The 14,941-nt window shown below is 42.3% G+C and overlaps 1 protein-coding gene across 5 annotated transcripts in view; it reads right to left on the reverse strand.

Moving 5' to 3' along the window:
• Positions 1-14,205, reverse strand: part of lrfn1 (leucine rich repeat and fibronectin type III domain containing 1) — a 216,983-nt gene extending 202,778 nt beyond the window's left edge. For all 5 annotated transcript variants that reach the window (XM_086036437.1, XM_086036436.1, XM_086036435.1 and 2 more), the window contains exon 1: positions 13,440-14,205. The gene's annotated coding sequence lies outside the window, so the exon portion shown is untranslated. The remainder of the gene's footprint in view (positions 1-13,439) is intronic.
• Positions 14,206-14,941: the final 736 nt, after the last annotated feature.

Raw genomic sequence — 14,941 nt, forward strand, 5'->3', positions numbered from 1 at the left:
GAACACTGCAATACACCAGCAAATAGCCGAGTAAACATTGCAGTGTAGTCACTGATAGTGTAGTGGTACACACGCCAGAGTTGTGTGCGGGCAGCGTGGGATCGATTCCCGCTCAGTGGCGGTGTCTGTGTCTGCCCTGCGACTGGCTGGCGACCAGTTCGGGGTGTAGTCTGCCTTCGCCCATTGACGGCTGGGATAGGCTCCATCCAGCACCTCCCCGCGACCCTGCATAGGATAAGCGGTTTGGAAGATGACACATGACTTTGCAGTATGGCTCAATCACATCATCCACAATCCCTATGTGATATCTATGCTGCTGCTGCTAACTGCTAACATGCTAAATTAGGACACATCCATTAAAGAAACAGTCTACAGGCATCAAGTATGTCAACAGCAGCTGCCTTTAATTTCCTCGGCTGTTAACAGAAATAAAACCGCATCATTGTAATTGCACTTTAACACTCCCCGACAATAAATTGTATGTAGAAGCTAAAAATAAAGTCAGTAGTGAGACTTTATGCGGCTTCCCCCCACCCCCTAAGTTTGCAAGGCGGTGCTACATTATGCATGCATCTGTATTAAAGCGGATAACTTTGAAGCAAACAGAGAAAGTTGACGCTCGCCACTTTTCACTTCACCGGAATAGTTAAGTGCTTCTGCTGTCTGGCAGCCTTTTAATAGGCCGCAGAGTTCAACATCTCCAGTCAGGCCAAAAAAGGAGTTCTGATGACAAGCACATACACCAGCTCTCACTGGCAAATAAATCAATACGTGAGGGGCCCGCTGATAGCTCATCACAGTGGCATATGAAGTCGAGTGAAATCACAAAGGCATTATCTCCTTCCTAATGCCCCTCCGCTAGGATGACGAGTGCATTAAACGCTCCACATTTGTCCAGTGGCTCTTAGATTAGACCATTACAATAGAACTAGTCAGACCTACACCTGCAGAAGCGCTATACAGTCATATTTATTTGCTTATGCATTATTTAATACCGCTGCATGCATTTCAAATTCTTATTGAGAGCTTAATTGGCTTTCTCAAGACAGCCAAAAGGAAATGCTTCTCTGGTCGGGAGATAGTGATCGATAAGATCAATAAGATAGGCTGCTGAAAGCATGATTTAAATCAATGTCACCTCCAGGTCAACAGCGGAGCACCCGCAAGCTGCTCGCCACTTTAATAGCACTAAACACACTGCCACTGATTCTTGTTTGCTCACACACTTAATACCTGGGCTTTCAATCGGCCAATATTGGCACAGCAGAATTTTAAAAAGACAAAAAAAAAATAGACAGTAGATGAGTAAATGTAACGGTCGCAGTAGTAGTAAAAGTCACAGTTGTTATAACTAGGAAGTAACATCTATACCTGGTTGGACGGCTGAGGTTTTGAATGCCAATTATTAAGTATATTTATACACACAATTTCTCGTAGGGATTGAACAACTTCAGTTCTTTTTTGTATTTGACGATAAGGTGATACTCATCAAGTCGACGTCGATTAACCGGCGACGATGATATTTTTTTCAGTTGCCAACTCGGTGTATGCAGTTTTGCCTCCAAATACAAGCTGGCTCGCTCACTCGCCCCTCCATCCTCGGCTGTGCTGCTCACACCCACCGACTCGTTCATCCAATCACATTCCAGACAGCCTGAACTTGGAACACCAATTCACATAGATAACTGCGGGGCCTCTACAAGATACGTATATTAGTAGTATATGATTTTAAAAATGACAAGAGGGGGAAATGCTTTGAATTTTAAAATGCTTTAATGTGTTATGGCAATCATTGCAATTTGTGTTACCTGGATTGTTGTAACAGTTTTATGAGATCCGACTGCCTGTTAGACAATGAAGGTGTTCAAGTGGTATTTGTGATTGGATGAGTGAGTTACTGTAGGTGGGGGAGAGACTGGAAAGAGAAAGAAGAGCTTTGTGTGTGTCTGCAGAGCAAAGACTTGAGCACAACATTACTTGTTGGCAACTTAAACTGTTCATTTTCACAATAAAACAGGTTATTGATCGACCGACTCGAATTCAAATCGAAGCAGACATTACAGTTTGTCATCTCTCTTTCCACTGTTACATGACCGTGTTTGATAAATTCGCTGATGGTTTACATGAAGATTGATCAAATAGCGGTAGCGGATCATTTTCAGATGCCTAGTTGTCGGTTCTTAATTTGAGGATATACTTGCATGTTTTGCCACCAATCTCCAATTTCCACACGCTTGAAGCCTCACTGCTCTTTTACTCCGCCAAACAACCACCTGTTGATTTATGTTAAGTGTCCGTGTTATAACTCCAAAATGTGATTACCACTTAATCTCCTTTAAAATATAATCCTCACAGCACAGTGCTAAAGTCGACTAAGAGGAAGAGTTTTTCACTTCAATGTACTAAAGTAACTTTTGTAAATATGCGCATGTATGTGTAATGTTATCCTCACTATCACCACCATGGAGCTCAACGTTTTTGTCGTTTTGGTCGTCCGAGTGAACAGCAAGGTGCGTGTTGGCCAAGAAACATGTTATTTGTCATTTGTAATTTTTGATTAGTAGACAATCTTACAAGTCAAACAATTCCAGATGTTCATTGACACTCCCAGTTCAAGTTACTGTCAAACTAAAGGTAAAAACACAGTAAATCGAAAGCTAACAAAATGACTAAACTTTTTTTTTAAATCTTGCACTCGACAATACTCCATATTATGAAAATAACTAATACTAAAGCTAAAAAAAAACTAAAATGAAGCATAAACTAAGAAAACTGACAAACCTGGTTTAAAAACTAACTGAATTTAAAAAAACAAAAGTCAAAACAAAATCAAAACTAATTATGTACTTCTTTGTACTTCGGGATTCAGTAATGAGAGCAACTGTATTTCTCCTGATATTGTCGTCTTTCCCGTCATTAGAATTATACATTTTATTTTGTTGTGTATGAAAGTTTCCAGAAATATAATAATGACACTGAACGAAAATGAAAAATTCCCTTGCTTTTCAACAGCGGTCTTGGTCCACATCCCGCTGTTTGGGAATCCCTGATGTAAAGTTAGCCTGTTGGACTTTGTCCATATGCTTTGCGTCATGCATTCTTAAATTGAATATGTGAGCGAGTAGACAGCTTTAATGATATTATGTTTGGATTAGGACGGCTGTTCACTGAGCACAGCTTGGTGCTCAATCTCATTCCTCAAAGCATTAGGCCGCATCGCCTACTTACACAACTTCATGTCAATCTGAACCCATCCGGCAGACAGCTTGTCCCTCTCCAGGGGCGGAGCCAGGACGTGGGTAATGGGTGGGCTTGGAAAAATCAGGGTGGGCCTGAATATTTCTCTCACTGAGCACAATCATCCTGCCCCGACACATCGTATATTCAAATGAAATGACAAACTAAATATGAAGTTCAGATCTTCCTTAGACAACCACAATTATGCCATTCTAAATACTCAATAAAGTAAACACACAACAAAGTGCAAATTAAAAAATAATTTAATCATTTATTTATTTTTTTTTTTTTCATGAATCTCACTGGGTGGGCAGTCTGTCAATCTGGGGGGGCCTGGGTGTGCACAGGACCACCCATAGCTCCGCCCCATCCCTCCCTCCATGTTCTTCAGAAGACAGCCAGCCACCCCGGCCCCCCCCTGCAGTGTCCTTCTTTCTACTCCAATTCCGTTCACACCCTCATGGCTCCGTTTGACATGTGACACTCATCACTCGGAGCCGGGTGGCTCGCTTTTGGAATAGCGCCGCCACTGCCGCCGCTCACCTTGTCATTGGCTGAATCGGTACATGCTCACGCCCCATGTGGCACTAAATGACACTTAAATTCACACATCCCCCCTCTCTATGCAACAAACATTATATCTAGAGTACTCGTGGAGAGGCTTTACGCTGCGTCTCTCCCATTCTGCTTTGTTTAATCGACTGAACATGAGCATGTGCGAACCCTCGTGCTTGATCAATTGATTTTAATGACACTTGCAGTTACACGGGGTAAATACTGGGCTTTATTTAGAACACCGCTTGACTTCTTCAGAGAGCAGCCAGGTTGGCGGATAGCCCTTTTTCAGGACAGCCTTAAATGTAAAGGCCAGTGGAAAAATTAACGAACCAGCATCCTCACAAGCCTGGTTCAGACGGACAGATTTTTGTGAAGTTTGCCAAAGAACAGTGCCAAGTAGTTAACACATCTGACACACTGTTCTGAGATGACAGGTTCAAGTACAGGCTATGGCCTTCATGTGTGGAGTTTGACGGTCTCTCTGTGCTACTGTGGATTTTCTTAATCCACACAAGCATATCAGAGCCAAGATTCGAAACCCAAACCTCAGAACTGCATGGTAGTTTAAACTTCTTAAATCATTGGCCCATCCAGTAAATTGGAAGTTGTTTAATAGTAAGACAAGTTTAATAGCTTAATACATGTAAAATTCATGATTTCTTTCAGACCTTCTCAGGGCAGTGAATCAGTCGCAATTGGACGGTTCAGGAATTGGACGGTTTGACTTAGAAAATGTATCACCTCTCATCTGAGCCGGCTACCAGGCTCAGTTGATTCAACAAGGCTTGGTTAGGAAGGACTTTACCAGCCTGAGTTGGTGTAGAAAAGCCAACTATTTCAGCTCCAAGTAAGAGGCACGCCCCAAACAACAAATGGTATCATTCTTTTGGAATTCAAAGACAACCAGAACAGTCTAGTTGCAATATTTTTAAAGGCTTTTTAATTCCATTTGAAATTACATTAAATTAAATGTACATGTATGACCCACATTACATGTCCCCATGTTGTCCAAAGATGCCACAGTACATAAATGACATGCATCTAAAAACAGTATTAATTTATTGATTCCACTACCGTAATTGTGTTGTTACCGCAAGAGTCATTCTGTATTTTTTTTTTTTAATATTATATTGAGATATGAATATCTAAAATCATAAAATCTCACCTATCGTGTTAACATTTTTAAGACTTGAAATATTAAAGCAACACTGTGTCATATGTCGGTTTTTGTTGATTATAGCGGTGCCATATGGACAAATGCGGTAGTGTTTTGACAAAAATCAACCACATTTCCCATGCGTGCCAGCGCGTAGTGTCGCGAAATCCTGTGCCGTCCTTATAGCGGAAGGAGGAAGTGAGTATGCCGTAAAGCAATTCAGGACATTTGTATTTTTTTGTGTGCCAGGGTTGATCCCACCCTCCTCAAAGTTGCTTTGTGCCAGTAAAAACGATTCACTCCCCCTCAGGGCATGAAGTCCCATTCAACAACTGTACTTGTTAGTCAATGTTTCATCAAAAGAGTTGTGAAAAACTTTATTAAGGTCTATTTCCTGCTTCCATTCTAATGCCAATTAAGGTATTGTTTTTACATTCACGACTTCAATGCTTTAAGACGTTTTAAGGCTCTGTGGGAGCAGTTTTTTTTAAGTAATTGTTTAATAGGAAATCAATAAAACTGCTTTCTGAAAGAGTTCAGTTATAGCAAATCTAGTCTTGACTTGATCTGAAGAGCAGGTTTTTTGGGTGTGGAGCATGCAGGACAGCACCCAGAACATCCTCATCAACATCTCCTGACAGTTGCATGGTATCGGAGGACTGACAGCCTTCAATTTTGTGGAACTGATTGCTGATTAATCGCGTCCCAAACAACTGAGACGGAGTGCATTACTTGGTTTCAGCAAGCAGAGGAACTGTTGATTCAGTCTCAACTTGCTCGCTGCCAAAGGACAACATGAACATTCCTATTTTGCAAAATAGCAGTGAATAACTCAATTAAAATGTAATCAAAAGGCCAGTCCTACTGTATAACATCACTCTTCTTATAGAATTAAAAGGTGAACACTTCACCTTCACTTACTAAAAAAAAAAAAAAAAAAAATGCAATCACCATTTTCATGCCTTCACATTCATTTGCTCATTTGTGCACATGGAGCAAGTCTTACCTTGAAATTCTTTATATCATTCAAGCAAACAACCCTAGCAAATTTCTTCAGTGTCCTTTTGCAGTGGTAACCTTTCAGCCTTTTTATTCACTTAAGTTTTATACCAATAGTCTTGAGGACTAAGTTCAATTCACCTGATTTCCACACTTTTTGCAACTTTGAAAGACTGTATTTTGATTATATGATTTCTTCGATTTGTCACAGCAACTTCTTTGGAGGGTTAACTCCTTTGGTCTTGGGACTCATTGTAATTAGAACAACCCTGCAACTTTTTTTTCCATGCAATTGGAGCGTCGGGGAAAACAAGAAGTTGTTTTGCCTGCGGGGCGGGGGTTCAGTTATCTGATTGCGTTGACTCAATTGGCATTTAGTTTGCCCATTTTTTCCCCTCTGCCGGCATCCTCCAAGGCCGTCATAGTTAGCAGCGTAACATTCACTAATCCACCGTTGTATATCTGCACTTGAATTCAAAACAAGCTTTAAATAGCCGGTGAGACGTCTTCAATTTAAATTCTGTATGAGAACAAAGCCAATGACCTCCTTCAAATTTGTTTTTGTGCTAGTGCCTGCACACGGGTACACAAACTTCCCGCAACTCCTTTACCATGTTTGATTCCTTTAGATTGCAAAGTAGTTGAAACAGAGTAAACGGCACCTCTGCAGGCTCCTTCCGAGGTTTCTATTTCCAAGTGGACAAAAGAGACCCAAAACAGAGAGACTATAACTACGATGCTACCATTGGATGTTAAGTGTTCTGTAATTCTTCATTTTTTATGTATTTTGACTGAAGAATTTGTATATGACTTGTATGAAGACAACTGGGAACTGTGTTAAATTGTTACAAATAAAAAGCACATCCCTCCTTTAAATTAATCATTATTCATTAACATTTTTGTGCCCATCCTTACTCCCAATCAAGGTTGTTATAGTTCACGAAGACTGAGAAATAACTTCAACTAAAATTGAAAAATATTTTTATAAATAAAGTAAAATAAAGGCGGCACGGTGGTCGACTGGTTAGCACGTCCGCCTCACAGTTCAGAGGTCGTGGGTTCGATCCCGGCTCCGGCCTCCCTGTGTGGAGTTTGCATGTTCTCCCCGTGCCTGCGTGGGTTTTCTCTGGGCACTCCGGTTTCCAAAAACATGCATGGTAAGTTGATTGGACTCTCTAAAATTGCCCCTAGGTGTGATTGTGAGTGCGGATGTTTGGCTCTGTTTGTCGATTCAGGGTGTCCCCCGCCTACTGCCCGAAGACAGCTGGGATAGGCTCCAGCACGCCCGCGACCCCTGTGAGGATAAGCGGTATAAATAAGGGGAGGATGGAAGTAAAATAAAAAAAAACACTTTTGAAAAAAAATAATTAAATCTTCATATTGTATTGTAAAAAAATATTTAAAACCAAATGAATTCAAATAACAAAAGTCAAAATGAAATAAAAATTAACTATAATGAAAAGTCCAAAACTATTATAATCATGGTCCAGATGATGTGTAAAATGTGTCTTCACAAGCCTTATTTTCAAAAAGTTATTAATGAAATGAATAAAAATGTGTTGTCGGCAGTGTTGTCAACTCCTCAGTAAGGAAAGTAAGTAACTATTGGCTGTCCTAAAAGTCGCTAGAAATTGCTAAATGATGCCATCACCCAATTTGCATAGTTGTACTTTTGACTGTACAGTTGAGACTGAGCCATGTTAAGCTAGAGAGCTAACGTCAGAGGTTTAACTTGTGTCACGGAGAAATGCAAACACACACTGAACTGTCTGGATGAGTTGAGTATCTTTAAATGCAGTTATTTCACATGTGCGATTCATTTGTGGTATGGACAGCGGACACGGAGGGGTGAACATCTCCTGCTCTGAATGTAACTGGGAGGGGCTGCTGCGAGAGGACTGGGCCGCCTGTGAGTGCTCTGGGATGGGGGAGAGGACGACGGAAAAATCCGATGCATGTCGAGAACAATAAGAACGATACGGGCTTTCACATCAGAGTCTCCAATAACACCAGAAAAAGTCTCTAGATTTGTCACAAGTCACTTTTTTTAAACGAGTCTGATGGGGGGGTCTGAAACCTCGCTAAATATAGCTAGAAAGTCACTAAGTTGGCAACACTGGTTGTCGGCTGTCGATATTCCACACTTTCCTTTGGGATCAATGTAGTCGATGTATGCTAACCTGTCTCTCGTAACCTCAGGGGTTGTGCAATAACATATGAGGGTGGTGCAAGAATGTTAAGATTCAGTATTTTTTTTCTACTTTTTGTGACATTAAAGGACAATCTGTTCTGCATTTCAATATTTAAAATAAACAGTTTGTGATATCACTCTGCCATCGGCTGGTGACCAGTCCAGTAAAACCCCGCCTTTTGCCCGAAGTCCAAGGTGAAAGGTTCCTGTTGACCTGAGTGAGAACATGTCAACAGAAAATATATGGATGGATGAAATATTACTTTTGACTGGGGAGAGATGGGGCGTTTTCAAGGGGTGTGTGGCATTGAAAAGGTCAGGAATGACTGCTCTAGTACTATTTCATTGTTCCCTACAAACATTGCAATGTACACTAGATAAAAAGGATACAATGACAAAAGTCAGGAAGAACAATGGAGAATGTTGATAGTGAACTCTAGTTCCTCATGTAAAATCATTAATAATTGTACAGCCAACTGTGCTAGTTAAAAACTGCCGGGAGTTTTTAAAATATCCCCAAAATAATTATTTTAGTGAGGAAATGAATGCGCGAAAGTAAAGAGGCATCAAACGTCCATGGCTGCACAATGAGCACAAAGACAGCTTGCTACATTGTCTTGCAAAGTCGTTCTCGACTGGCAGATCAATAGCTAGTGCTGGCTGCCGCACTCATTCCTGCAGTGTCTGATAGCCCTCATCTGGTCCCCCGATTTCATAAGGCCAACACATGACACCCGCGCCACGGGCAGCTGCTGTAACACAATGCAACAGAACGGCAAGTGAGAGAAGCCATTAATCTCGCCCCCGTGGCCAAAACAAAGCCTCGAAAGTGGCAACCTCGCCGTGTACATATACAGTACCTTTTTGTCAACTTTTCCACTCAGAACAATACTGAGACAAAAAAAAAAAAAAAAGAGCTAAGCTATAATGCATGAAAATGATACCCTCAGTCCTGCCCGATTGCATTAGTCCGACGCATGGCAGGAAGTGAGGGGAGCCTCTGTTGTAACATCCTGCAACAGACCCAGCGGATGTCGTCAGCCACACTTGACAAGGATGTCTCTGGCGTTTGCTAACGCTAACTGTGAATAAATACACTCCAAGGCTCAGGGATAGCTAACCTCCACTGACCCAACCCCCAAACCGTTTAAGTATGTTATATATACAGAGGTGGCAAAAGTGCTAACACTGTACTTACAGCACAGATACCTGCGTAAAACAAACTAGAGCTGAACAATTCATCAAACTCAAATTAACATCAGAAGAATGCAGTAGAATACAATTTTCAAATTGCAAAGGCTGCAATTTGGGGAAAAGAAAAACCCTCTACCTCATTTCAGTTAGTACGTAGACTTTATTTTATATACAGTATGCGTACACATATTAGGGTCAATTTTGGCTTCTTGAGCTTAAAAACATCATTAGAACAACGATTAATGTGCAGAACGGAGTGGTGTGTTCGTATGCAAGTTAACCACATTGTAAAAGGACCCTGAATGCACCATGTTACTTATGCAGCGAGCGTGTGACAGGTGATTTTGCCCTCTCTGAGCTTGCTTTAAACTTTTTAATGACACCCCAGTTGGAGTCTACTATAAAACTACACACACAACAAAAATAATTACACACATTGTATATTAAAATACAAGACGTGCTTTGTTTGAAAAAAAAAAATGTCGCCAGTGCTAATGCTAAAGTCAATGTAAAGTCTCATTGACATGCTAACAGGAAATTGGCAGACATTTCCAGGAGTGATATTCCTTCAAATAATGAATGTTCACACGCAAACGCTGTAGGAACACATACAATAACAATAACAATGCTCAAAGGCACATGTTCTTTCTGATCTGAGAAAAAGAAGTTATTTTAATAGAGCGCAATCACAACTTTCTTCTTCAACTCTTATCTCATTGCGTGTACTCCATGCGTGCAAGGCACCGGACTGCCCCAAAGAGGTCAACGCGCACACAGCAGGAAAAGCCGGTAGTTATTTTTATTAAATAATAATATCATTGTTGCCCTGGTAAAAACACTCAGTGGGGTTAGGGTTCGTGGGTTAATGGGGTTTCTGCGTTATAGACATCCCATTAACATGAAAATGTTTTTTAAATGACAAAATTGGAAATGCACCAGAATGAAAATACAAGAGGCTTGAATTTCACTTGATATTTTGCACATGACAAAAAGAATAGAGTGTTCAACAATTAAGTGTCCAATGAGTAGGGATGAATGGGCTTGAGGTTGTGATAATAGATTTGAGTAGTTGGGTTTGGGTAGTTGAATAAATACTAACTTTTGAATTGAATACATAATCATTTATTACTTTTTATTTACTTATTATTTATTGCTCATGATTTCACTTTTTTCCATAACCGCCACAGGTCTCACACACACACACACACACACGAACAGACACGTACACACATGCGTGTTTGCAACCCTTTTCTCCGAGCATTGTGGCTTAACTACCCTACCCCCTCAAAAATGCATGTGAGGTTCAATGAAGGCTCTAAATTGTAGATAAGTGTGAATGTTAAGCGTGAATGCTTATTCGTCTATACCAGCCCTGCAATTGGCTGGCAACCAGTTCAGGTTGTAACCCATAAACGCTACAAACAATTGATGGGTGGTTGTTTAATTGCAAAAGGTTGTTAAGTATCCAACCATTTTCTATTATGCTAGTCCTCATTAGGGTCATGGTTGAGCCGGGACCCTTTCAAATTTGATTTTGGGCAAGTGGCACTTTACACTCCAAACTGGTCGCAAGTTAATTACAGATCACACTTGGACAAAACAAAATATTCACCCTCACACCCTCAATTTAGAGAACAGTGGACCCCTGCCCATTGGCAGTTCCCTATTCGGTATTTAGACATTTTTGTACTGCAGAACCTAGCTTTAGTTATTCCTTTTTTGTGCTATTCGTATAATGCTCTAAGATACCACAAGATGGCGACAAAACCCTGGCTAAGATGAAAGTAGTAATTGGTGTCCTAGGAAGAATATTGAAGTGATCCATCTCAACAGAGACTGTCATGTATGTTGTGGGGGGCGAAGTTTAGCCCTGGTTGTTAGTGGAGAAAAGTGAAAGGAAAGTCTTAGCCACATGTGCATATACTGTACGTGTGCACTTCGGGTGGATTGTTCCCCCAAAACATGACCAGTTATGATTTAAACTGTTGAAATAGGGACCTAGAAACATTTTTGGGCTGATGTCAAATAATTATGAACCACTGTGAGATTGCTATTTGTATTCCAATTTGTTCCCAAGCATTTTTTTTCTCTGAAATAACCGCATTTTTCAGGAAATAAATGAAGGCAAACCCACCAAACATTGCACCCACATCGGGCCTGGTGAAAAAATATATATTTTAAATTTGCAATACATGAGTACAAAAAAATGGGTCTGTATCACCCCCAACTAACACTTAAAGCGGAAGTCAACCCAAACATATTTTTTTCAAGGATATGTTCCCAGCAGGTTTGTGGAATATGTTAAGCAGCAAAATGCACTAGTTTTTAGCCAACTCCGGGGGCGGCCATTTTGTCTTCTGTCGACTGAAAATGACATCACATCTGCTCACAACGACCAATCACGGCTCAGACACAGAGAACAGGTCGGCCGTGATTGGTCGTTGTGAGCAGTTGTGATGTCATTTTCATTCGACAGAAGACAAAATGGCCGCCCCCGGAGATGGCTAAAAGAGAGTACATTTTGATGCTTATTATACTTATTATACTGCTGGGAACATATTCTTGAAAAAAATATGTTTGTTTTGACTTCTACTTTAACGCGGCCCTATCCTTTGAGCTAGAGCTACAAAATTTGGGAGGGACGTGTAGCACCATGAAACGTACAAAGTCAGTGGAAGCTATATCCTGAATTGTACTGGAAGTTAGCTATGGTTTTTTGAATGTCCAATTCTTGCACATTTACAGAGGTCATACTTTTGCCCCTAACCCTATTCACATCAAACATGTACAAGTTTACAAAAACATGTTATTTGTAAATTTGTAAACTACAATTATTTGATGCTTTCCTCCTAGCAGGTTAACCAAATCTACATGCTTCATATGATCTAAAATGTGGGAGGAAGCTTGAATCTGGACTTCAGAAGTGTGAGGCATACATGCTAAACACGATCTCACTTTGCTACCCTGAATGTCATGTTTAGTTCAAACCATCTTGAATCTGTCGAAAACTGTCGAAACATAAAGTACGCCGCTCCGTTCATCTTTAAGTCTTGACCTTTTCTGCTTGTTAACATCTAATGTATTTTTTATAGCAATAGCGGCCATAAGAAGCAAGTGTCAGAACATGGAGCCGTGCCAAAACCCTGTGACAACTTTCAATTTTCACCTTCCTTCATAATTCCAAGCCACAGCTGCCAGGCATAGCGCCGCCATAGGAACACACTGTCCTTTAGAACGATGCTTTCTCCACTTTCCACCGTCACTGCAGCACACCTGATGGTGCAAACGCAGCCAGCCGGTGCCTAACGCCATATCCTCCTACCCCCGGGATGTTCTCGGATGCGGCTAAATCTCCGTCACATGAAGACTGGTGAAAACGACATGGCAGCGGCGGCGCTCGCTCGACTTTGAGCGTAAGATTATTGACATCTAACCCCACCTGGCTCTTATAGATTTACAACCTAACCGCGTCCGCTTCCACCACGGTTGTCGCTGGGGTGAGATATTTACCCAGACCAGACACTGACCCCTCTTGTCCCTGAGATGTCACAACTGGACAGGATCAAACTCCCCAGAAGAAGAATTTCCATAACACATCTAATGGAATAGTCATTTTACCTGTGGACGAATAATCTATTTATCCATGCAGAACACAAAAATAGCACAGCTCCTTGAGAATTATTGTGAGACTATACCATCAGCCAGTGCACCGCTTGGGATGATTTCCAAGATCCAGCTCATTTAAGGAACAGTCCCTTTCTGTGTGTGGTGCTGATGCAGACACACCCGGCGGAACCTTCATTCCCCGGGAAATCATGTGCATTTGCATGTGCTGTTTTAGTGTATTAAGCCCTCCTCGTGATGCAGACCTTTGGAGTGTCGGGGCCCAGCGGACCTTGGCTAACGGAGCGTAACCAACACCATCAATAGACGCCTTGATGCCTCTTGATGGCTTCATAGCACAAGCCACCAGGCTGCATTGGGAAGTCGTCAAACACGCTCACATGCATCACAGGTGCATATACTGAATTTGACATAACCTATGCGTCACAGTACTGATGAGTTCCATCCTCAACCCACGCGTGTGTGTTTGCTCCCACTTACCAAAAGTGACACTAATGAAGAGTTGCACATGATTCCCTGCCGTGCTGCCTCCACTTTAGGGGGTCGATTCGCGTCGGGTAAAGGGGAGTTAATTCCAAATTCACGCGTGGTGGTAGTGGCGGTGGTGGAAGGTCTGCACAAAACGGGGGGGGGGGGGGAAATCAACCTTCAAATCCAATCTCGGGAGGATCAGTAACACGACAAAGCTCCCGAGAGTCCTTTCGAGGCGACTTTGCGTCCGAGGTGCGTTCAAGGACCACTGCGCATCACGCTTACTCCCCACGCACGCGGTTTGCTTTCGTTATCTCCCGATAAATCCCACGCGTGTTTAAGGATGGCACTGGGGAGAAAAAAACAACAAAAAGAAGAAAGGAGGGATCCGGAAACGTGAAACAAAAAGGTAGCGCAAAAATCAGCTTTGAAAAAACTGCAAAAGAGCAAATTGGAGCAGCCAGGGCGCAGTCAATGTTCGAGTCTAACTTCTTTGCGCAACCATGATGGAATCCCGCCCAAGGTTTTGGTGGCACCGTTTTTTTCCAATCTCAGCACTCTCTATCGCTCTTTCCCTCTGCCTTGAAATCACGCGTGGCCGTGCACGCAGCGAGTTTTGCACAAACACCACCCAGCCAGCGTGCTCCGTGCACCGGGAGGATCAAGGAGGATGAAGAGGAGGAGGAGGAGCATAGCCGGGTAGACCACAGCATCCCAGGCGAATCTTTCCGCGCACACAAAAATGCGCCTTGTGTGTACACCTGCGAGAATGAGGAGCTACTGTCACGCCATCAAGTCTGGAGGGGGAGGAAGAAGAAGAGGAGGAAGGCGAGGGAGATGAAGAGGCGGAGGGTGGGAGGAAAGTGGCCGGTGGACACAGTTGTTGGTGCCTTTAAGCACACTGCAGCAGCTAAAGCAATGCCAATTGGGACTGCATTCAAAATAATGCAGACATTGCAAGATCTCCACAGATGAAAAATAGTAATATGTCTCAAAGTCAATTTGTTACCCTCATAGACGCTCTACGCGGTATGGTACAGCCATTCACTTCTGATTACTGATATAACGAACACCTAGCAAAATCCATCCATCCATTATCGATACCGCTTATCCTCACAACGGTCGCGGGGCGTGCTGGAGCCTATCCCAGCTGTCTTCGGGCAGTAGGCAGGGACACCCTGAATTGGTTGCCAGCCAATCGCAGGGCACACAAAGACAAACATCCGCGCTCACAATCACATCTAGGGGCAATTTAGACAGTCCAATCAACTTACCATGCATGTTTTTGGAATGTGGAAGGAAACCGGAGTACCCGGAGAAAACCCACGCAGGCACGGGGAGAACATGCAAACTCCACACAGGGAGGCCGGAGCCGGGATCGAACCCACGACCTCTGAACGGTGAGGCGGATGTGCTAACCAGTCGATCACCATGCCACCCACCTAGCAACAACCAATCTTAAATTTATGGTCCATCGTCACTTTGCGTTGCAGCCGATTATAGCCTACAAT

The sequence above is a fragment of the Filicampus tigris genome, chromosome 7, assembly GCF_054856515.1.
Source record: "Filicampus tigris isolate MCC_2025a chromosome 7, RoL_Ftig_1.0, whole genome shotgun sequence".
In the NCBI taxonomy this organism is placed as follows: domain Eukaryota; kingdom Metazoa; phylum Chordata; class Actinopteri; order Syngnathiformes; family Syngnathidae; genus Filicampus; species Filicampus tigris.